Here is a 23,924-nt window from a genome sequence, read left to right on the forward strand (position 1 = left end):
AAACAAGGGGTTAGCAGAACGTCTTCTATCTGCCTGAGTCTTTTGTATGCTCTGGGACGCCTCTAGGTTCTTCTGAACCTGGGCCCAGACTGTGCACAGTTCCTGATGAACGATATCTACCTCGGGATTGTTGGAACTACCAGGTGAAACGGAGGAGAACCGTGGATTAAACCCAAAATTACAGAAAAAGGGGGAGACCCCTGACGAGTTACTGACCCGGTTATTAAGGGAAAATTCGGCGAGGGGAATGAATGAGACCCAATCATGTTGACAGTCAGAGATAAAACACCTTAAATCTTGTTCTAAAAACTGATTAGTCCTCTCCGTTTGGCCATTAGTTTCAGGATGGAAAGCCGAGGAGAAGGACAGATCAATCTCCAACTTTTTACAGAAGGCTCTCCAAAACAATGAAACCAATTGTACCCCTCTGTCAGAAACAATATTGACAGGAATCCCATGGAGACGCAGGATGTGTTTGATAAACAAGGTAGCTAACGTCTTAGCATTGGGTAGTTTCTTGAGGGGCACAAAGTGGCACATCTTACTGAAGCGGTCTACTACAACCCACACCACCGACTTGCCTTGAGATGGAGGCAAATCGGTGATAAAATCCAAGGAGATATGGGTTCAAGGTCTCTGGGGAATGGGCAAAGAACATAGTAAGCCCGCTGGTCGGGACCTGGGAGTCTTGGACCTAGCACAAACCTCACAAGCGGCGACGTAGGCCTTAACGTCTTTAAGCAACCCAGGCCACCAGTAGTTTCTGGCAATGAGGTGCTTGGTACCCAGGATGCTTGGATAGCCAGATAGTGCAGAGTCATGATTTTCCCTAAGTACCCTTAGCCGGAGTTGCAGGGGAACAAACAGCTTGTTCTCAGGAAGGTTCCCGGGAGCTGAACCTTGATCAGCCGCAATTTCGGAGACTAAATCAGAATCAATAGAGGAAATTATTATACCTGGAGGCAAAACACAAGCAGGATCCTCCTCCGAAGGAGGGCTGGCCATGAAGCTACGCGACAGTACGTCAGCCTTAATATTTTTAGACCCAGCCCTATAGGTGACCAAAAAGTTGAATCTGGTAAAAAATAACACCCATCGATCTTGTCTCGGGTTTAGCCTCCGGGCAGATTCTAAGAAAACCAGATTCTTGTGGTTGGTAAGGTCCGTTACCTGGTGCCTAGCCCCCTCCAGGAAGTGGCGCCACTCTTCAAATGCCCATTTAATGGCCAAGAGTTTGCGGTTGCCAATATCATAGTTACTCTCAGTGGGCGAAAACTTCCTGGAGAAGTAGGAACAGGGACGGAGATGGGTGAGGGACCTGGTACCCTGGGACAAGACAGCACCCACTCCCACCTCGGAGGCGTCAAACTCCACGATGAATGGCTCCATTTGGTTGGGCTGAACCAGCACTGGGGCCGAGATAAAGCACTTCTTAAGGACCTCAAAAGCCTGGACAGCCTCAGGAGGCCAGTAGAGGAGATCAGCACCTTTGCGAGTGAGATCCGTAAGAGGCTTAGCGATGACCGAGAAGTTAGCAATAAATCTCCTGTAATAATTAGCGAATCCCAGGAAGCACTGTAACGCCTTCAGGGAGGCAGGTTGGACCCATTCCGCCACAGCCTGGACCTTGGCGGGGTCCATGCGGAATTCATGAGGAGTGAGGATTTGACCCAAACATGGTGTCTCTTGCACCCCAAACACACATTTTTCGGTCTTAGCAAACAGTTTGTTTTCCCGAAGGACCTGGAGCACCTTCCTGACATGCTCAATGTGGGAGGACCAGTCCTTGGAAAACACAAGTATCTCATCAAGGTACACTACAAGAAATACCCCCAGATAGTCTCTTAAACTTTCATTTATGAAATTCTGGAAGACCGCGGGAGCATTACACAACCCAAATGGCATGACGAGGTATTCGAAATGACCTCCGGGCGTGTTAAACACAGTCTTCCACTCATCCCCCTCTTTGATGCGGATAAGGTTATAAGCCCCCCGTAGATCAAACTTAGAGAACCATTGGGCCCCCTGAACCTGATTGAAGAGATCAGGAATCAAAGGAAGGGGGTACTGGTTCCTTACAGTGACCTTATTCAAGTTCCGGTAGTCGATGCACGGCCTAAGACCACCATCCTTCTTCCCTACGAAGAAGAAGCCAGCACCTACTGGAGAAGTAGAGGGGCGAATGTAACCCTTGGCCAGGCATTCCTGGATATACTCTCTCATGGCTTCATGTTCGGGACAAGAGAGATTGAATATCCTACCCTTAGGGAGCTTAGCTCCTGGTACCAAATCGATTGCGCAATCGTATTGTCTATGAGGAGGTAACACTTCGGAGGCCTCTTTAGAGAAAACATCAGCGAAGTCCTGAACAAACTCAGGTAGAGTGTTCACCTCCTCAGGGAGAGAAATAGAATTAACAGAAAAACATGACGTCATGCATTCATTACCCCATTTGGTAAGATCCCCAGTATTCCAGTTAAACATGGGACTATGCAACTGCAACCAGGGAAGGCCTAAAACCAAATCGGACGATAATCCCTGCATCACCAGTACAGAGCACTGCTCCAAATGCATGGAGCCAACAAGGAGTTCAAAAACAGGCGTATGCTGTGTAAAATAACCATTAGCAAGAGGAGTGGAGTCGATACCCACTACCCGGACAGGTTTAGGCAAATCAATCAATGGCATAGCTAGAGACATAGCAAATTCCACAGACATAATATTAGCAGAAGACCCTGAATCCACGAAGGCACTGCCGGTAGCAGATCTACCACCAAAAGAGACCTGAAAGGGAAGCAAGATTTTATTAGGTTTCATCTTTACGGGAAATACCTGTGCGCCCAAGTGACCTCCCCGATGATCATTTAGGCACGGAAGTTCTTCCGACTGCTTATTCTTACGCCTAGGACAGTTGTTCACTTGATGCTTGTCATCCCCACAGTAGAAGCAGGGACCATTCTTCCTGCGGAACTCTCTACGTTGTTTGGGGGACACGGAGGCCCTGAGTTGCATAGGTTCATCCGAGTTTTCCGTGGAAGAATGAAGCAACGGAACCTCGGGAGCCATCATGGGGGAGTCAGAGGAGAAGGCACAAAAACGTTCACGTCGTTGTTCCCTGAGACGTCGGTCAAATCGTACCGCTAATGTTAAGGATCTGCCAGGCACAGCTTCTGTATCCGCGCCCATAGTTAATCAGTCTGCACCTGCTTCTATGTCCGTGAGACTGACTCCATCTTCCACCACTCAGGATGGCAGGCTTAGGAGTGGGAGAGCCTATCACAGCCTGGCCAGACGGAGCTAGCTCCCGCCCTCTGTCTATTTATACCTGCCTTTCCTGTTCCTCCTTGCTTGTGATTTTTCTCTGTTGGTTTCCTGGCCCTGCTGCAGCTTCTTGAACTACTTGTCCCTGCTTCGTATTGACCCTGGCTTACTGACTACTCTTCTGCTCTGCGTTTGGTACCTCGTACACTCCTGGTTTGACTCGGCTTGTTCACTACTCTCCTGCTCTGCGTTTGGCACCTCGTACTCTCCTGGTTTGACTCGGCTCGTTTACTACTCTTGTTGCTCACGGTGTTGCCGTGGGCAACTGCCCCGTTTCCCTTTGTTCTGTCTTTCCTTGTCTGGTTGTCTGTCGTGCACTTATTGAGTGTAGGGACCGTCGCCCAGTTGTACCCCGTCGCCTAGGGCGGGTCGTTGCAAGTAGGCAGGGACTGAGTGGCGGGTAGTTTAGGGCGCACTTGTCTGTTTCCTTATCCCTGTCATTACAGCTAGAGCCATAACCTGATCTAGGGAGTCAGCAGAGGGATAGCTAACTAGCAGGTCTCTCAGGGCGTTCGACAGACCCAATCTAAACTGGCACCTCAAGGCAGGGTCATTCCACCGAGAAGCTACACACCACTTCCTAAAGTCAGAACAATACTCCTCTACAGGTCTCTTACCCTGACGTAAGGTCACCAGCTGACTCTCGGCAAAGGCAGTCTTGTCAGTCTCGTCATAAATGAGCCCGAGAGCAGAAAAGATCAACAGAGGAAAGTTCAGGGGCGTCAGGAGCCAAGGAGAAGGCCCATTCTTGGGGCCCGTCCTGGAGCCGGGACATAATTATACCCACCCGCTGGCTCTCAGAACCTGAGGAGTGGGGCTTTAGGTGAAAATAGAGTCTACAACTCTCCCGAAAGGAGAAAAAAGTCTTCCGGTCCCCTGAGAACCGGTCAGGCAACTTGAGGTGGGGTTCAAAAGGTGAGGTGGGGGGCACTACCAGGGAAGCATCACGCAGATTGTCCCTCTGAGCCAGGGCCTGGACCTGTAGGGAGAGGCCCTGCATCTGCTGAGCCAGGGTCTCAAGGGGGTCCATAGATGTGTCAGAGACCAGGGTAGACTAGGTATATGGGCCTGTGATTATGTAACGACAGGGTAGGGAGACAGACAGGTGAGCCCTAATCTACCCGCCACTCAGTCCCTGCCTACTTGCAACGACCCGTCCTAAGCGACGGGGTACAACTGGGCGACGGTCCCTACGCTCAGTAAGTGCAAGACAGACAAAACAGACAGAGGTACACAGAAGCAGGGAAACGGGGCAGCTGCCCACGGAGACACCGTGAGCAACAAGAGAGGTGAACGAGCCGAGTCAAACCAGGAGAGAGCGAGGTACAAAACGCTAAGCAGGAGAGTGGTCAGAAAGCCAAGGTCAATAACAAGCAGAGGATCAGTAGTACAAGCAGCAGCAGCAAGCCAGGAAACAAGCATAGAAGAATCACAGGCAAAGGAGGAACAGGAAAGGCAGGTATAAATAGACACTGGGCGGGAACTAGCTCCGTCTGGCTAGGCTGTGATAGGCTCTCCCACTCCTAAGCCCGCCATCCTGAGTGGTGGAAGATGGAGTCAGTCTCACAGACATAGGAGCAGGTGCAGACCGATTGCCCACGGGCGTCGACACAGAACCTGTGTCTGGCAAATCCTTTACAGTACTAGTGTACTTTAGTGGTGTACTAGTGTATTATAGGGGTGTACTAGTGTACTTTAGGGTTTTACTAGTGTACTATAGTGGTGTACTATTGTATTATAGGGGTGTACTAGTGTACTATAGTGGTGTACTAGTGTACTATAGTGGTGTACTAGTGTATTATAGTGGTGTACTAGTGTACTATAGTGGTGTACTAGTGTATTATAGGGATGTACTAGTGTATTATAGTGGTGTACTATTTATAGTGGTGTACTAGTGTACTATAGTGGTGTACTATTTATAGTGGTGTACTAGTGTACTATAGTGGTGTACTAGTGTATTATAGGGGTGTACTAGTGTACTATAGGGGTGTACTATAGTGGTGTACCAGTGTACTATAGTGATTTACTAGTGTACTATAGGGGTGTACTAGTGTATTATAGGGGTGTACTAGTGTATTATAGGGGTGTACTATAGGGGTGTACTAGTGTACTATAGTGGTGTACTAGTGTATTATAGGGGTGTACTGGTGTATTATAGGGGTGTATTATAGTGGTGTACTAGTGTACTATAGTGGTGTACTAGCGTACTATAATGGTGTACTAGTGTACTATAGCGGTGTACCAGTGTACTATAGTGGTGGTCTAAATATAATAAAAATAGGGATGAGCTAATCTCAGAATATAAATATCCACTTAGCATGTTGAATACACAATAGATAATCAAGTCAAGAATGGGAAATTCATTGGGGAAGTGATTCCCTCTCTGATTAGCAGAGTTTGCTTCCGTGTTCTATCTCAATATGTGATTTGATTTTCATTTCCATAGTTTATAGTGAGTTCACATTTTTATGGGACGTTGGTGAGGACTATCTTCACATTTGGGACAGTGAGGTTTCTCTCCTTGACACTCGCGTACGAAAATACTGATTAAATACGGATACACAATATGGAGAGTTTTTTTTACAATTTGTTTTGTTTTAGTTTCCGTATTGAATCCGTTTTCGATCCATATATGAGTTGTCCGTATTTTATCAGAATTTATTCAGTTTTTTGTTAAAGGTGTAACTACTTTTTTTTTTTTTTTGCTGTTTTTGTAATGTTGCTGTAATATGGATGTAAAAAAAAACAGAACTTCTATTGGCTGAATATGGTACCAATACGGATCTGTTAGAACATGCTGCATATTGAAGAAAACAGCATGTACATAAAAAAACATGCGTATAAAAAAACTTTAATGTAAAAAAAAGATATAAATGTAATGGCATGCATGGTTGAATCGTTGGAGGAAAATTTCTGTCATGTTTGAGTGAGAGCAAAGTTTGTTTTTTATTGCTATAACCTGACTACAGAGGGGATTGTTTGTAGTCAGAATACACTGTACACCACTAGCAAATGCATCCAGGAGTGAAACAGGACTACGGAGGCAAAACGGGGAATGAAGTTGTATTACAGTGCTAGATTATTATATTTTATAGCTATTGGCCTCAACTTGTCTAAAGGTGAACTTGCGCTTTAACCGCTTGCCAACATTTTACATAGGGTTACGTCACAGCCTGCAAGGGGAAGTATGGAGAAGGCTCACAGGCTTTGCCTGCTCCATACTCAGCAGGTGTCGACTGTATGTTACAGCCGACACTACACTGCAACGAGCAGATACGGTGATTACTCCGAACCCGGGCGTTTAACCACTTACATACTGCGGTCAATAGTGATCGCAGGGTGCCGATGCTTGTCATGGCAGCCTAATGAAGGCCCCCAAGTCTGCCATCCTTTTATTCCTATTCAGCCCTGCCAGTCGCAGTATATTGTGTAAGCAATCCACTGATCGCTAGTTCATGTCAATAACATAAAAAAGTAAAAAACAGTCTAATAACTTTTTTTTGCATACAAATATTAAAAGTAAAAAAAAACTTTTACAAATTTTACGTAAAAATTATGTAAGAAAAAAACAAAACAAAAACAAACATATTTGGTATAGCCGCGTCTGTAAGAGTCCAAACTATTACATTATAAAAAAATTATAATCTACATGGTGAACGCCCGAAAAGAAACAACATAATTGCTATTTTTTGGTCTCCTCATCTCTCACAAAAAATAGAATAAAAAGTGATGAAAAAGTCATATGCACCCCAAAATGGCACCAATAAAAACGACAGCTCGTCCACATAATCTAAGCCCCCACACCACTCAATGGAAAAATAAAAAAATGTTGGCTCTCAGAATATGGCGAAACAAAGTTTATTTTTTTGAAACAATTAGTTTTTCTTCATAAAAGTAGTAAAACATAAAATATATATATATAAATTTGGAATCGCCGTAATCCTATTGACCCTAAGAATAAAGTTAACATGTCCTTTTTCCGCACAGTAAACGCTGTAAAAGCTAAACCAAAATACTATGGTGGAGTCCCTGTTTTTTTCCCATTCCATCCCAAAAATATATTTTTCCAGTTTCCTAGTACACTTTATGGTGCAAAAACACTCATACGGCTATATTGACGGAAAAATACATTTTGGGGAAAAAAAAGACAATTAAACAACAAAAAAAAACTTCTGACATTTCATCTTTAACTGGTTGCCGATACAGGAAGTGTATGCTCGTCCTGAGCGGCAGCCGTCAGTGCGCGCGATCGAGAACATGGCAATGGCTATAATACACAGCCACGGCCCCGCTCTGACAGCGGAGAGAAGAGAAACATCTTCTCTCCGCCGTTAACCCTTTGAACGCCGCGATGAAAGCTGATCGCGGCGTTCAAAGAGGGGGGACTGCACATTGATCGCGTCACAGAAAATAACTGTGACGCGATCAAAGCCCACAACTCGTATGGCAGACAGCCCAGGGTCCATTGAAGGACCCCAGGGCTGTCTGAATATATTTCCTGTTAGGGCATACTGAGGTATGCCCTAACAACTGCCTGTGTACAATCAGTACACAGGCTAATGTACTGGCATATAGATCTATGCCAGTACATTGCAGTTACAAAATCAAAATGCTAAATCCCTTTATGGGATTAAAAAAAAAAAGTTAAATTAATGTCAATTTTTTTTTAGGATAAATAAATAAATAAAAAGTAAAAAAAAATACACAGAAACACACTTTTTTTTATAATAAATAAACTTTTTAAAATATAAGTCCCAAAACATGAAATAATATAGACATATTTGGTATCGCCACGACCGTAACAACCTGTACAACAAATGTATAACATTACTTATGATGACCGGTGTATGGTGTAAAAAAAAAATATTAAAACTGCAGCGGAACTGCTTTTTTTCTGTATTTTCGCCCAAATAAAAATGTATAGAAATTAAACGATAATGTATTTGTACCAAAAAATGGTACCTACATAAAGTACAACTCGTCCCGCAAAAAAACAAAGTCTCATACAACTACGTCGTACAAAAAAATAAAAGAGTTATGAGCGTCGGGATGCAAAGAGGGAAATGTAAAAAAATTGCTCTGTCCTCAAGGCCGGAAGTCCCGGACCGAATACAGTGCAGGGAGCCGGGCTCCTAGCATCGTAGTTATGTACGACGCTAGGAGTCCCTGCCTCTCCGTGGAACTACTGTCCCGTACTGAAAACATGATTACAGTACGGGACAGTTGTCCTGCAGTGAGGCAGGGACTCCTAGCATCGTACATAACTATGATGCTAGGAGCCCGGCTCCCTGCACTGAGTCCGGTCGTAATTAGTGTGTGCACATACCCTAAGGGGTTAAAGCAACTCCAGCCCCGACAGGTCTCTGCAGCAGTGATGACGTTTTGTAGCACCATGTGACCACTGCAGCCAATCAGTGATGTCAGTACGGCACATGACCCTTGTGGCCTGTGATTGGCTGTAGCGATCATGTGTCAGCACAACATTGCCGCAAAAGATCAGCAGGCGCAATTGGAGGGAGGTGGCTGCCATTAGTCTTTTAAAGTGGTCTCCAGCTGTTGTAGAACTGCAACTCTCAGCAACAAGTGGAGAACCATAGGTTGGAGATATTATTCATATGAAAGCACAATCTTGCGTACATGGCATCTCCTCTCCACAGTGACCGCACTAGGCGTGTATCTCCCGACAGCACGACTGCCCCAACAACTCCTAGCGCACTAAGAGTGACAGCACAGCTGCTTCCTGCAGCAACCAATCTCCCTAGCAACCTGTGACGCAGCTTCATTTTACCAGTCTACAATGCGACCACAAGGCGACTGCGCAAACCAAGATACCGCCTCCTTTCACACAGGAGGGGGCGGCTGCTAGCATCACTGCGCATGCTTGCTTTTCTCTGCTCATTCCAGCGGCAGCAACAAGACGAACAGTAGCAGCGAGGTGAATAGGAGCGAGGCGCCTGAGCTGTAAGTTACCGAATGCTGTGTATGTCTGTAACGTATCCCTCCGCCGCTCTGGTATGTTCTTCCGCTCACCGTATGCCATGGAAAAGAGCCGGGAACGCCGAGCGCATCCTCACTGCTCCACCCACACTGCTCGCAGCCTGCTCCCGGCATCCTGAGGGTAAATTGTAAGTGCCATGTCTATGAGGCGGGCACCCCCCTATAGGGCTGCAGCAGAACCCACTACTCTCGCACTATGTTGTATGATGATGGTGCCCAATTACTTGTTTTGGAATTACGTGTGAATGCAGAGCTTGGATGAACCTCACTTTACCCCTGAGGTGATGGATACAGTTTTGGGGATGTCTCCTGTGACACGACTCATGTTGTCCCTATACAGCTGGCTTATTTGTGCCATTCTTAGTTGCGCCACGGTGGTTAAGACGCAACAGTCGCTAAAATTTCCGTTGACTGCCCCTTTTGATACGGTCAAGTGACATTTGCGCTCTACTCATGCCAGTCAGGTCATGCCAAGCAACTTGCCATTACCCAGGTCATAGGCGTGTCATGCCTCCCACCATCGTATATATTTTTATATATTGTCACTATAGTGCGATGCTGTTGGATGTCATTTGATGGTCGTGTTGAATCGTGCGGCATGGTGCCAGTCTTACCAGTGCTATCAAGGGCTGGCATTATCCTTGTATGTGTCATATACATATATATATATATATATATATATATATATATGTGTATCTCTCTCTATATTTCAGGAATTGATACATATCATATTACATAGGGCTGGGTTTCGAAAACCGTTGTGTTTATGGAGATGCCCTTTAAGGAGAAAGCTTGGTGACAACCCCTTAGCACCTTTAATGGTGGCCTTCGTGGTTGTCATGAAGAAGATATATGGCTGAATAGTATTTATTTTTTTTTTAACTTGTCAGAAGAAGACGACTCAAGGACGGAGGATTTGTATAGTAAGACCTTGATCTGTGATGTCCTTTGTGACTTCGTTGTTCTGGTCCCTAAATGTATATAGTACAAGCCAACTCCTGGATATGAAGCATCTGATGTTGGTCCTAACATTGCCCGGTGTGCCTGCGCCCGCCTCTTGTGGGTACATCGGGTGCCTCCATACAAGATGCTGTGCCCGGCTCTGTGGCGTCACACTCTCCGGGACCCTCAAAGCTTTCTGTGATGTCTCCCGTCCCATCTGTCTTCTCGGTGGTTTTTTATATTGTAGTCTTAACAATAACATTCCATTCAATTGAAGGATCAGGCGGTCATCACTGTTTCTGCTCATCGCCCTCGTTCACACCAGATAGAGACTGAGAACTGCACCAGGAAGTGCTGAAAAAACAGCAGAACTGAGGGAAACCCACCAAAAGCATGGCAGCTGTAAAGCGAGCCACCGTGCTATGTAACATGGCAGCAGAAAGAAAAGCAATGTTCATGTATCTGGCTATATGATGGGACCGGTCCGTCACTTCTGTACGAGGCTCATCTGTGACCCTTAGGCCAGTTGTCATGTAGTGGAACTTATCTGCTGCAGAGTGGCCCAAAATCCATAGTAAAATTGTATTTTTAAAAAAAAATAATGTTTTTTTTAATGTAATTACATTTTTTAAACATGTAGTTTTGCTGCAGATTTCAACAATTGCACAGCCAAGCCGGAAAAAAAACCATTGTCTGAGCATACTGCGTATTCGGAAAGCTGGCCGGGCGATCAGTTGATCACCTCTGGTCCAGCTTCTTTAAGTAGCTAAATGTTTTACAAAAACATGTCAGACATTTGGATTGGTGGGGGTCCGGAAAGCCGATGTATCGGAGTACTGGCTCATAGACTTCCGTACACCGATACGTTTATTTCCACACAAGCGCCTCAGCTGCTTCGTTCTAGCGATTGGAGGGGTCTCAGTGCTCGGACCACCACCAATCCAAACCTCTGACATGTCTGAAGTTTGTTGCACGTTTTAGCTACACTTTAAGTCCACACCCTGCAGACTTCTTTCCATCCTGGATTTCAAAACAAATCCTCATGTTACAGCTTTTAAAGCGTATTTTACCCTATGCGTTGCGAAGGGTAACAATCTGCGGCGTAAATGCTATGCTTCGGATTTGGAAATATCTGTGGTTTGCCCTCAATTCCCCACGTTTTTTTTTTTTTTTAATTTTGAAAACCTCCACATGTATTTTACTATACTATGCTGCCAGTTTGCAGTGCGAAATCTACCCTGCAAATCCGCTACGTCTGGACTTGGCCTCAGGATCTGGTTACATTTGCCCTTTTGGCTTCCATTTATAACCGAAGCCACAACGTTCCGCCAGATCTGTCATATGACGGATATAAAGGGCGCCCAGTTTATAATGGGGTACTTTTGGGGTGTGCACAGTTATAACCGCGCTATTTCTCCCTTCGATTGTCAAACGGAGCCTCCTGTGCACAGACCTTGTCCCTGTTTAGCAGCAGTTCTCATGGAGAGGACCATGTCTGGTTATATATTTCCTCTGCAGTGGTGGCAATGTAGCATTACAGATGTTTTCACCATGAAGTCGACCCCTGTAAAGAAGCCGTTCTAGGAAATGTTCTTAGATCTTCACCTGTGGGGAAATGCATTAGGCTCCACGTGTCAATGTATTACGGAAATCGCACACTTCAGCCATAACACAGACGTATAGGGGACCCCGTTCTAGAGATAGGTGTGGGACCCGCATGTATCTGACATTTGTCATGCGGTAAATGTCTCTGATGAGAACCCCTTTTATTATTATTGATGCATTGATAAGTGAATTTGACAGATTCTTATAATGTATTTGGCTGAAGAGCAGGCGCTCGTGTATGTGCAGTGTTTTGAGCAGGTGGAAGCTTCCGCAGTCATTTGTGTATTCTCTTCATTAATATTAATCCTCATTGATTTGTATAAAGAAGTTCCAGAAGGCTGATCATGTCCGGACAATCAATAGATCCAGGTTTGGTTTGTAACCATGGTGAACACTTGTGAGCGTCCGTCCTGATACTCGCAGTGCTTCTTACTGTCCTGTGTGCGGGGCTGGGATTCTCGGGCTGTCACATATTTGCTCTCCAGAGCTGGATAATGGTGGCACTGGTGACAGCAGATGGTGGTCGTCTGGAAACACTCCCTGCTCATTCAGTATGTTGCATTTTGAATGGGTAAAGCGTCCTTTGTGTCAAGGGTCATGTGGGGGGCATTCCCTATTATTTGTGGATTAGTCCTTGTATGTGAATATTGTGCTCCAGTATTAATACACTGAAGCTTGTAGTGCATCTGCTTTTTATCTGTGGATTGCTGTAATTGTGTTGTGGTATGAGGCTGAGGGTTTTGTCTCTATGCCCGAATATAATTTGCATCTATTTTGGGGGTGATAATGACTAGTATGGGGTTGTCCTCTTTCAGTTGTTTTCCACTCATCTTGGTTCAGAAGTTACTTGATAACTTCCATTGTAGTGTCCAAGAGTTTTGCAACCCATCTTTCGCCACATCCTGAATTGTAGTACACTGGTACACATATGTGTGTCCTATAGGGGTGGACTTTCTTATAGCCCTGTGTAAGAGTATATTCACATGCGGCAGATTTGTTGCAGAAATTTCTGCAACTGCCCTATTCATCTGAATGGGGCTTGCAAAGCTCCATGCACAAATCTTCAATTGCATAAATTTCTGCAACAAATCTGCCGCGTGTGAATTTAGTTTTAAGCTGGATATAAACATTCGACAGCAGATCGTTTGTCCCATGAATATTTGTTAAGCAGATGTCCTCATACATATTTCAAGAGGCTCTGTCACCACGTTATAAGTGGCCTATATTGTACATGATGTGATCGGCGCTGTATTGTAGATTACAGGAGAGTTTTTTTTTATTTAGAAAAACTATAATTTTTGACGGAGTTATGACCTATATTGGCTTTATGCTAATGAGTTTCTCAATGGACAACTGGGCGTGTTTTACTATATGACCAAGTGGGCGTTCTGGAGAGAAGTGTATGACGCTGACCAATCAGTGACAAATCAGCGTCATACACTACTCTCAATTCATTTATACAGCACATAGCGATATAGCTATATCGCTATGTGCAGCCACATAAACACACTATAACATTACTGCAGTGTCCTGACAATGAATATACATTACCTCCAGCCAGGACGTGTATTCATTCTCCCGACCACTTCTGTAGCGTCTCTGTGATTTACAGCACAGCACAGCGAGATCTCGTTGTGAATGACAGTTTACAGCGTAATCTCGCGAGACTACGCCTGCTATGCTGTAAATCACAGAGACTCTACAGAAGTGGTCGGGAGAATGAATACACGTCACGTCCTGGCTGGAGGTAATGTATATTCATTGTCAGGACACTGCAGTAATGTTATAGTGTGTTTATGTGGCTGCACATAGTGATATAGCTATATCGCTATGTGCTGTATAAATTAATTGAGAGTAGTGTATGACGCTGATTGATCACTGATTGGTCAGCATCATACACTCCTCTGTAAAACGCCCACTTGGTCATATAGTAAAACACGCCCCTAATATAGGTCATAACTCCGTCAAAAATGATCGTTTTTCTAAATAAAAAAACACTGCTGTAAGGGCAGATTCACACGAACGTTGCGTTTTTGCGCGCGCAAACAACGCAGCGTTTTGCGAGCGCAAAAACCATTTGACAGCTGCGTGTGTCATGCGTGTCTGATGCGCGGCTGCGTGATTTTCGCGCAGCCGGCATCATAGAGATGAGGCTTGTCAACGCCCGTCACTGTCCAAGGTGCTGAAAGAGCTAAATCTTTCAGCACCCTCGACAGTGAATGCCGAACACAACAGCGAAAAACCTGTAAAAAAAAAAGATAAAGTTCCTACTTACCGAGAACTTCCCGGCCGTTGCCTTGGTGACGCGTCCTTGGTGACGCGCCTCTCTTGACATCGGGCCCCACCTCCCTGGATGACGCAGCAGTCCAAGTGACCGCTGCAGCCTGTGATTGGCTGCAGCCTGTGCTTGGCCTGTGATTGGCTGGAGCTGTCACTTGAACTGAAGTGTCATCCCGGGAGGTCGGACTGCAGGAAGGAGACAGGAGTAATCGGTAAGTTAGAACTTCGGTTTTTTTTACAGGTTAATGTATTTTGGGATCGCAAGTCACTGTCCATGGTTCTGAAACAGTTTAACTCTTTCAGCACCATGGACAGTGACTATCTCCTGACGTGGCGTACCGATAATTTTTTTGCCGGGATCGGCCAAAACGAGTTTGGCCGAACCCGGTGAAGTTCGGTACGCTTGTCCGGCTTCACTCATCGCAAAGACACTCCGTTTGGATGTTCGGAAACAGAAAAGCACGTGGTGCTTTTCGGTTTTCATTCATCCTTTTCACTGCTGTTGCGCGAATCACGCTCGTCCCACGGAAGTGCTTCCGTGTGGTGCGCGTGATTTTCACGCACCCATTGACTTCAATGGGTGCGTGATGCGCGAAATACGCAGAGTTATTGAACCTGTCGCGCTTTTTGCGCAGCAGACAAACGCTGCGCAAAAAGCACGGACTGTCTGTACTGCCCCATAGACTTGTATTGGTCCATGCGTGCCGCGTGAAAACCACGCGGCCCGCACGGACCGAATACACGCTCGTGTGAATCCCCCCTAATCTACATTACAGCGCCGATCACATCATGTACAATATAGGCCACTTATAATGTGGTGACAGAGCCTTTTTAAGATTATCTCATAGACGTGCAATGTGCCCATACATGTTCGATGGGATAATTGTAACGGTCGTTCGCTTCATTTTCTAATGTGTTTGGCCGCGTTTAGTTATATCGTAGTTTTGGAATGCTACTTTTTAACCCTTTCATGACCAGGGGTTATTGATACACCCGTGTCGAGGTCACATTTTCCATTTCTGATCTGCACTTCTTTAAACTATATCTTTGCAACCACTTTGAAAATCATAACTAATTTTACATTGTGTTTTTTTTTCTCTTTTTTCAAGACTTATTAGGCTTTAATTTTTTTAGATTAGTTTAATTCCATGTTTTTTTTAAGAAAAATTAGAACAAAACCCACTTTTTATATACCTCTATTGTGTGTGTGTGTGTGTAGATACAGTATTGCAGCCCTGTAACAATTAGGGTATATTCACACTGAGTTTTTAATGTGCGTCTGAAAACCGCACAGTGCCTTGCCCACATAGTGCCACACACAGTGCCCATGTATATTACTCCACAGTTTACCCTGTAGACAGTGCCACACACCCCCTCTGTAAATATGCGCCAGGGGCTCCCTCTAGGAGCGGAAACCCTGGCCAGAGCGTTGCCGACGCTCCAGCCAGGCATTGCGGCATCTCAAAGCCCCTAACATCACTGTCCATATATGGACAGTGGCGTCCAGAGCATTCCCAATACAGGTGTGTGGCCGGGGACTCCGTTGGGGAAAGAGCCGGTAGACCAGAAAGTGCAGCGCTGCACACACTAAAGCCCGATCAATGCTGCCAACATTTTTATAAAAGTGACAACTGCACGGGGCATCGGCCGTATAGTGGATGTGAAGGGCTTAATGAGCAAGGAAGCCCCCGATGAACCGTGCCATAGGTCCTACATGGACAGCAGAGTGTGAGAGACTGCCTTAGGCCACATGCATACTTCCGTGTGCAGCCCGTTGTTTCACGGACCAAATCAATGCAAAGGCCGAGACTGTTCCGTCAAAAACGGGCAGGAAAAGGACCTTGACGGAATGGCCGTATGGTTCCGTTAAAACAATAGAAGTGTGCATGACCCCATTGAAATGAATGTCAGGGTGCTGTCAGCTAAAAAAAACGGATAACACCCTGACGAAAGAAACTGAAGTGGGCGTGAACCTTAGTGCTTGGTATTCTGGAAGGACCAATTAAGTGAATGTACAGTCATGTGAAAAAGTTAGGACCCCCCCCCATGTTTTATTGATTTTTTTTCGTTTTTTTAACGTGTGGACGTATCAATATTTGTTCTTTATTCAAACGTTATACAAAGATAAAGGTGATAAAACATCACAGATTGGGAGATGTGGCACTGTTACCTGGTATGATCCACTGTGGCAGACACCACCTCCAGCAGCTGTTTCCTATCTATGGTTATCGCTCTCATTGTGTGTGTGTGTGTGTGTGTTTTCTAATCGCAGGGGGCGTCTAGCATTATTCCACTTTGCCCATTGAAAATACCCTTTTGGGGTTCTGATCATATATAATTTACATTTTTTCTCGCATCCATTAATTGTCCATCTGTCAGTGTAGGAAAACATGATGTCAGCTGTCTGGGGCTGTGGATCATGTCTCCTCTACTGAATAATCCATTAGCTCCGGACACTGGATGAGGCATTTTGTCCCTTTTGTGTTCCAGGCTTGAGCGTTTTATTCACATTTTTTTTCCTAAAGGGTACAGTGCAATGTTAGATTGTAAAAGTTACCAACAGAATCCCTCAGGCTCATTGAAGACTCCATGACAGCCCCTCTCTGTTATTTGGTAGGATTCTGGTGTAGATATTTTTGCTGTTCTTGTCCTTAATAAGCTGCCCATACACTTTAGATAGCTGTCGGCCGACAGCTATTCCTCCCATATACTTGTTGCACGCTTGGCCGACCATTCGTGTATCTAATACGGAGAAGGTAGAAAGCCGCTAAAATTCAACAGCCTGTCCCTACACTCCCACAACGTCTGCCCTTCGGTGGGGGAGCGGGCGTCTGGACGCCACCGTATACATTAGATGGTCATTAGGTCCTGCCGAGATCAGCGGGTTTTGTCCGACATACATCTGTGTATGGCCAGATTTAGATTAGGTTCGTCACGATACCAGAATTTGGACTTCGATACAGATACTTTGTGTAGTATTTCGATTTTTGATACCAAAACGATACTTTGGCAACAGTAATAAAAAAAAAGAAGTTTTTCCATTTTCTGATGTGAGGCGTGTGGTGTGATGAATTTTGAATGTGCCTCACACTAAAGGCTTATTTAGACAAACGTGTAATACGTCCGTGCAACGCGCGTGATTTTCACGTGCCTTGCACGGACCTATGTTACTCTATGGGGCCGTACAGAATGTCCGTGAGTTTCACACAGTGTGTGTTCGCTGTGTAAAACTCACGACATGTCCGATATTTGTGCGTTCGCGCATCACGCACCCATTGAAGTCAATGGGTGCGTGAAAATCACGCGAAGCACACGGAAGCACTTCCGTGTGATTCGCGCAACAGCAGTAAAAAGTATGAATGAAAACAGAAAAGCACCACATGCTACAAACATAGTGTCATAATGATGGCGGCTGCGCGAAAATCACGCAGCCTCGTATCATACGTGGCTGACACACAAAACTGTTAAGTTCCTTTTGCGCGCGCAAAACGCACATGCTCGTGTAAATCCAGCCTAATAGTAATTAAACCAATCATGTTCCTCAGTCATAATGGACAACATTGGGTTAATGTGTAAGGTACATGATGGGGTTAATTACTATTAATGTGAGGCACATGGAGGTTAAATTCATCACACCTCGTGCCTCACATTAAGGGGGGATTCACACGAGCGTGTATTCGGTCCGTGCAGGCCGCGTGGTTTTCACGCGCCACGCACAGACCAATACAAGTCTATGGGGCAGTACAGACAGTCCGTGCTTTTTGCTCAGCGTTTGTCAGCTGCGCAAAAAGCGCGACATGCTCAATATCTCCGCGTATTTCGCGCATCACGCACCCATTGAAGTCAATGGGTGCGTGAAAACCACGCAGGTCGCACGGAAGCACTTCCGTGCGAACCGACTGAAACAGCGCACCAGCTGTCAAAAGGATGAATGTAAACTGAAAAGCACCACGTGCTTTTCTGTTTCCAAACATCCAAATGGAGTGTCTTTGAGATGAGCGAACCCGGACAATCGAACCGAACTTCACCGGGTTCGACCGAACTCGTTTTGGCCGAACCCGGCAAAAAAATGTCTGGTACACGACGTCAGGAGATGGTCACTGTCCAGGGTGCTGAAAGAATTAAACTGTTTCAGCACCATGGACAGTGACTACCGATCCCAATAAACATGAACCTGTAAAAAAAAAACGAAGTTCTGACTTACCGTTAACTGCCGGCTTCTTCCTCCAGTCTGGCCTCCCGGGATGACAATTCAGTCCAAGTGACAGCTCCAGCCAAGCACAGGCTGCAGCGGTCACATGGACTGCCGCGTCATCCAGGGAGGTGGGGCCCGATGTCGAGAGAGGCGCGTCACCAAGGCAACGGCCGGGAGGGAAGTTCTCGGTAAGTACGAACTTTTTCTTTTTTTTTTATAACAGGTTGCTGTATATTGTGTTCTGCATTCACTGTCGAGGGTGCTGAAAGAGTTACTGCCGATCAGTTAGCTCTTTCAGCACCTTGGACAGTGACGGGCGTCGACTAGCCTCATCTCTATGATGGCGGCTGTGCGAAAATCACGCAGCCGCGCATCATACACGGATGACACACGCAGCTGTCAAATGGTTTTTGCGCGCGCAAAACGCTGCGTTGTTTGCGCGCGCAAAAACGCAACGTTCGTCTGAATCTGCCCTTATTGAAAAAAGTTTTTATTTTATTTTTTTGTAGCGTACACATCATAAATTACACAAAAAAAATAGTTGTGCATGTTATTTTTACGGCCGCACCAATACGAATGTGAGTATATTTTATGTATTTAGACTTTGTTTTAGTGTTCATTGTAAAAAAAGTGTGTTTTTTTAAATTTATCATTACTTTTGCGTTTACTTTTTTTATTTTTAGACTTTAATGTACTGGCATATATCTATATGTATGCCCTAACAGGAAGTCTGGTAAGACAGCCCTGGGGTCCTTCAATGCACCCTGGGCTGTCTGGCCATATATGGTATGTCCCTCAGTCGCGTTACATGGATTCCCTGTGATGCGATCCAAGGGGCACCCCCCCCCTCCTTCTCATTTACCCCTTGAATGCTGTGATCGCAGGATTCAGGGGGAATAGCGGCGGAGATGAGAGGTTTCTCTCATCTACGCCGTTAGAGTGGGGCTGCGGCTGTGTAATAGTCATTGCCCCACTCCTGACAATAAGTTCACGCGGTCAGCATGAGGTGATGTGGCCGGCGCTGCACTAATGAGCGGCAGCACCGGCACTGAGGACAGAACGTAGGGGTGTTTTGCAGTGTGCCCGCCATGTTCTGTATTCAGTGCTGCCGCTCATTAGTACAGTGCTGGTCGCATCACCTCATGCTGACCGTGCGCACACTTGTCATGACTCAGTAGCGGGGCAGTGGCTGTATTACACATGTATTACACAGCCGCAGCCCCGCTCTCATATATTCATGTGTTACATTGCTAAGCTGTGCGGCCGCACAGCTTAGTATCAAAATAAGTGAAATAACTGTATCGAACCGTTTGAGGGTGCACGACATCGAAACAGTAAAGAAGTTTAGGTGCATCGTGCATCCCTACGTTAGATCAGACCTCCCTATCGTGTAATTTAGATATGTCAAGATAACCCCCAGCAGTACCCTGAACTAAAAAGGGGTCTGGTGACCATCCTGAAACACTACTAGTATTAACAGTGGGATGCAGAGACCCTCTTTAATTTAGCTTTGCACATGTCCCTCCATAAATGTAGTGTTGCAATGTCTGAATATTTCAAAAGGGAAATACTCCTATAAATGAGGGTTCTGGCTTTAGTAAATACAGAGTATTCATTGTATAATGACAACTTCTGCAACTTCTTGATTTACTCTGTTTCTACCCCTCAAAAACCATTTGGTTATGTTCACACATTGCAGAAAAGTACAGTACAGTGAATGTGGCCAAGAACGCCACTGCAGAGAAAAACAGTGAAGGGGACACATAATGTGATGGCGTATCCTAACGTAATGCCATCACTTTATGAGAGGGCAGTAACCCTTTAAACCCCTGGCGACATATGACGTACTATTGCTGAAATGTTGCTAAGGGGAAGTATGGAGTGCGACGTGGCTGACGGCTGTGTTACACAGCTGACACCTCACTCCAGTGGGCGGAATCAAAGTTCACGTTGATTCTGCCCGTTTAACACTTTATATGCCGCGTTCAATCATGACCATGGCATTTAAATTGTTAGAATCGCCTACCTCCCCCCTTGTGGCACGATTGGCTGTTTACAATGGTTGTTATGGCAGCTTGGGGGCCTAATAAAGGTCCCCAGGCCTGCCATCTTTGTACTCCTTTGAAGCCTTTGGCAGGGCTTCAAAGGAGACTGTCGTATCACGATATACTTCAATAAATTAATATTGCAGTATATCATGCAAGTGATCCAACTGGATCGCTGGTTTTAGTCTCCTAGGTAAGTCTACTAAGTAAAAAAAACTGTTTCATATTTTTTTTAAACATAAGGAAAAAAACTTTTAAGCCCTTATTCACACGACAGGGTTTCCCTGCCGGGTGACGGCCGTTCATAAAACGGTTGTCACCCGGCTGCAGTAGGAACAATAGACCCCTAATGGGGCTATTCACACGACCGATTTTTTGACGGGCTGGGAAAATCGGCCGTCAAAAAATGGGACATGCTCTATTTTTGGCCGTTCACCCGGCCGCCCAGCTCCCATAGAAGTCTATGGGGCCCGGGTAATACACGGCCATCCCCGGAATGTGTCCCGAGTGACGGCCGTGACTACCGCCGCTCGCTCTCTCCTCACAGCGCAGAGTGCATGTGAGGAGGAGGAGTTTGACATTCCAATGAATGTCTGTACGCTGGAGGTAAGTTTCAACAATGTGGGGTGCTGTATACAGGGGTACTGTGGCAGGGCCCGGGTGTACAGCAGGTGGAAGGGAGCACTGCGCTGGCTCCCTTCCCCTGCTTGTTTTAAAAGCACACTGGCCCGGCGACACCTCCCATGGCCGATGGCGCCGCTAGCAGCTACTGCTGTAGCGATGCCACTATAGCAGAGCAGGGAGGTATCTCCCTGCTCTGCTATGTGCTAGCCCCACTTTAGTTCCCTCCCTGTAGGAGGGGAATCCCTGTGTGTTCGGGGATTCCGCCCCTGGACAGAGCGCTTGATGTCCCTGTCCATATATCGGCTGACACTTGGGCTCGGTCGGGACCCTGTCGTGTGAATAAGGCATAAGTTAAAAAAAAAAAACTTTTCCCATTTTTACGCTAAACTAATGTAAATAAAAGTGAACATAACTTTTATTGCAGTGTCCGTAAAAGTCCGAACTATCACAATATAGCGTTGTCTAACTCGCTCGGAGATCGCCGTAAAAATAATAAATTATAAAACACACAAATTGCTGTTTTTTGGTCAACTTATGTCTCCAAAAAAATGAAATAAAAATTGTTCAAAGAGTCGCATATATCCCAAAATGGAATCTCTGAAAACTACAGCTCGCCTTGCAAAAAATTAAGCCCTTACATCGCTAAATTGACAGAAAAATAAAGTAATCACTCTCAGAATATGGCAACACGTTTTTTTAGCAAATAGTTTTTTTTTTTATATTTTTTTTTTTAGTGGTAAAACATAAAACAAAACGTATATATTTGGTATCGCCGTAATCGTATCAATCTGTAGAATAAGGTGCACATGTAGTCTTTACCGCCTGATGGACGCCGTAAAAACAAAACCCCCCAAAATATGACGTAATCAGTTTTTTTCCCCATTTTACCCCACAAATAAATTTTTTTCAACTTCCCACAACATTATGCCGTACGATAAATGGTGCCATGTAAACTATAACTTGTCCCGCAATACACAAACCCTCCTACGGCTATGTCGACAAAAAAACAAAAGTTATTGCTTTTGGAAGGGGAGATGAAAAAACTGAAATTGGCCGTGTCTCCAAGGGGTTAAAGGAGTTTTTCATCAAAGAACGTTTATCACCTGTAAACTAGACTGCCGCTGTCCCGAGTGCCCCGTTCTTCCTCACCAGCACAACTGCACTGAGGGGAAATGTGCATAATGGCGGTCATGCATGCAAACATCTGAGTGAAGCGAAGGAGGTATTAGGAGGTGTAAACGAGCACTGATCGACAAGACTGCTTGTTGATCGGCGCTCGTTTGCTCCTGTCACAAGGGCTATGTATGGGTGTGAGCGCTCGTTACTCCGATCACTTGTCCCCATACATTATTATCATGTCGGCGGCGCGGAGATGTGCTGCCAACAACGATAATAGTCTCTGCATTTAGAACGATGCTATCAACCGATAAACGAGCGTTTGCGCGTTCATCGGCTCATCGTTGCCCTGTTTACACAAGGCAATTATTGGGAGCGAGCGTTCTGTGAAAACCAGCCTTTACGCCTGTGATTTGTCAAACCCTTATCTAAATAGATCTTAATGTTTTCAATTGGTTTTAATTGTGCACAAAAAGTGACCAAAATGGTGTTTTGGTTTTTGTCCCCTGTCCGCAGGGTCCTTCGTCCATTGATGTCAATGGTTTCTATGGAAACAGCTCCACTTCTCTCTTGCAGTAATTTTGATAAATCTCCTGTGAAGACCCAGCCGGGCCATGCAGCCTCCAGATTCTTATACAATACATAGCGATATGTCCATTATTGTCCTGACTCATAGACTCCACTTTGTAATATAATGAGCTTGGTGCAGGTTATGATGATCGCCCGGCTTTTATTAGCTGAGCGTGATATGTGAGCAGCGCAGAGATCCCAGCAGCGTCCCCAGTGCCGTGACTTGTACTTTATTCTATACAGGCTCCACCACAATGTGCCCGGCTCCGTCCACCCTGCTGACTTGTACCCTGCACTCGCTGTCACTCAGGTCCAGCATCCTTCTGGCTGACTCAGGAGCATTACAGGCCTATAATCCGCATACACAGACCTTCATATTATTGTACACCGCTCATTAAGGCCATGACGCCACGCTCTGGTTGGGTTTGTTCATTTAATTTCTCATGCCGCTCTATTTACTAGTTGCTGTACGTCTTCTTATCGTTTAGTGAGTAACTTTTTGTTATGGCTGCTTCTTGGAATATAATATATCTGTAGCTTTATGCATCTGTTAATCAGAACAGTCTATTGCATAAACTGGCCCTGTCACCCATATTAACCGATCACATTGCAGCTTTCGTTTTTCCAGAGTAATTCAACTCCTTCCCGCCGTAGGCATTTTTCATTTTTGTTTTTTTTCCTCCTCACATTTCAAGTCATAACTTTTTTTTCTTTTTTTTTATCATTTTTTTTTTAAATCTGTTGTCCTAGCCATATCCAGGATTGTTTTTTGCACCATTTATAAAAAAAATAAAAAATATTTGTGGGGTGGAATAGGCAAAAAAACAAACGATTCATTCATTGTCTTTTGGGTTTTTCTTTGATGACATTTATCATGAAGCAAAAATGACGGGTTACCTCTATTCTGCGGGTCGATACAAATACGGTGATACCACATTTTGTGGTGTTTTTTTATTCTAATTATTACTCTACCACTTTAACAAGTAAAAATCATTTGTTTTACAAAAAATAAAAATAGAGTTCGAGGCCCATAACTCCCCCCCCGTCAATTAAAGAGGCTCTGTCACCAGATTTTGCAACCCCTACCTGCTATTGCAGCAGATAGGCGCTGCAATGTAGATTACAGTAACGTTTTTATTTTTAAAAAAATAGCATTTTTGGCCAAGTTATGACCATTTTTGTATTTATGCAAATGAGGCTTGCAAAAGTCCAAGTGGGCGTGTTTAAAA

General features: G+C 45.1%; 1 protein-coding gene across 3 annotated transcripts in view; it reads left to right on the forward strand.

The window, feature by feature from the left end:
* The first annotated feature begins 8,846 nt into the window (after nucleotides 1–8,846).
* Nucleotides 8,847–23,924, forward strand: part of CYRIA (CYFIP related Rac1 interactor A) — a 79,438-nt gene continuing 64,360 nt past the window's right edge. Inside the window, exon 1 of one of the 3 annotated variants that reach the window (XM_075861082.1) lies at nucleotides 8,847–9,282. The gene's annotated coding sequence lies outside the window, so the exon portion shown is untranslated. Of the gene's footprint in view, nucleotides 9,283–9,381; nucleotides 9,447–23,924 lie in introns of those variants that run through there. The other 2 variants (XM_075861076.1, XM_075861079.1) reach the window with 2 other exon arrangements.

Source organism: Rhinoderma darwinii, chromosome 4 (genome assembly GCF_050947455.1).
Source record: "Rhinoderma darwinii isolate aRhiDar2 chromosome 4, aRhiDar2.hap1, whole genome shotgun sequence".
NCBI classification, from domain to species: Eukaryota; Metazoa; Chordata; class Amphibia; order Anura; family Rhinodermatidae; genus Rhinoderma; species Rhinoderma darwinii.